Source organism: Arachis duranensis, chromosome 9, assembly GCF_000817695.3.
Source record: "Arachis duranensis cultivar V14167 chromosome 9, aradu.V14167.gnm2.J7QH, whole genome shotgun sequence".
In the NCBI taxonomy this organism is placed as follows: Eukaryota; Viridiplantae; Streptophyta; class Magnoliopsida; order Fabales; family Fabaceae; genus Arachis; species Arachis duranensis.
Window position 1 is genome coordinate 61,443,063 of NC_029780.3, and position 1,643 is coordinate 61,444,705.

Consider the following 1,643-nt stretch of genomic DNA (forward strand, 5'->3'; position numbering starts at 1 on the left):
GTACTGGAAATGGAGGAGCATAAGAGTGCAACTCTCATTCTAGGAAGACCTTTCCTAGCAATTGGACGAACCCTCATTGACGTCCAAAAAGGGGAATTAACCCTGAGAGTCAATGAGGATGAGTTTAAGTTGAATTTTGTCAAAGCTATGCAGCATCCAGACACCCCAAATGACTGTATGAGCGTTGATATTATAGACCCTCTGGTGGAAAAGGTTAATATGACTGAGAGTCTCGAATCAGAGCTAGAGGACATTTTTGAAGATGTTCAGCCTGACCTGGAGGAACCAGAGGAAATAAAAGAAATTCTGAAAATTCCTCAGGAAGAGGATAATCCTCCTAAACCCGAGCTCAAGCCACTACCACCATCCCTGAAATATGCATTTCTGGGAGAAGGTGACACTTTTCCAGTGATCATAAGCTCTGCTTTAAATCCACAGGAAGAGGAAGCACTAATTCAAATGCTAAGGACACACAAGACAGCTCTTGGGTGGTCCATAAGTGATCTTAAGGGCATTAGCCCAGCAAGATGCATGCACAAGATCCTATTGGAGGATGATTCTAAGCCAGTGGTTCAACCACAGAGGCGGCTAAATCCAGCCATGAAGGAGGTGGTGCAGAAAGAAGTCACTAAGTTACTAGAGGCTGGGATTATTTATCCTATTTCTGATAGCCCCTGGGTGAGCCCTGTCCACGTTATCCTCAAAAAGGGAGGCATGACAGTGGTTCATAATGAAAAGAATGAACTGGTTCCTACAAGAACAGTTACAGGGTGGCGTATGTGTATTGACTACAGAAGGCTCAATACAGCCACCAGAAAGGATCATTTTTCTTTACCATTCATAGACCAGATGCTAGAGAGACTAGCAGGTCATGAATACTACTGCTTTTTGGATGGCTATTTAGGTTACAACCAAATTGCAGTAGATCCTCAGGATCAAGAGAAAACAGCGTTCACATGTCCTTCTGGAGTATTTGCATACAGAAGGATGCCCTTTGGTCTGTGTAATGCACCTGCAACCTTTCAGAGGTGCATGCTCTCTATCTTCTCTGATATGGTAGAGAAGTTCTTGGAAGTCTTCATGGATGACTTCTCAGTATTTGGAGACTCATTCAGCTCCTGTCTTGATCATTTAGCACTTGTCCTGAAAAGGTGCCAAGAGACTAACCTGGTCTTAAACTGGGAAAAATGTCACTTTATGGTGACTGAAGGAATTGTCCTTGGGCACAAAATTTCAAGCAAGGGAATAGAGGTGGATAAGGCAAAGGTGGAGGTAATTGAAAAATTACCCCCACCTGCCAATGTTAAGGCAATCAGAAGCTTTCTAGGGCATGCAGGATTCTACAGAAGGTTTATAAAGGATTTTTCAAAAATTGCCAAACCTCTGAGTAATCTGCTAGCTACTGACACGCCATTTATCTTTGATAAGGAGTGTCTACAGGCGTTTGAGACTCTGAAAGCTAAGCTGGTCACAGCACCAGTCATCTCTGCACCAGACTGGACATTATCATTCGAACTAATGTGTGATGCCAGTGACCATACCATAGATGCAGTGTTGGGACAGAGGCATAACAAGCTTCTGCACGTCATTTATTATGCTAGCCGTGTTTTAAATGATGCACAGAAGAATTACACAACCACAGA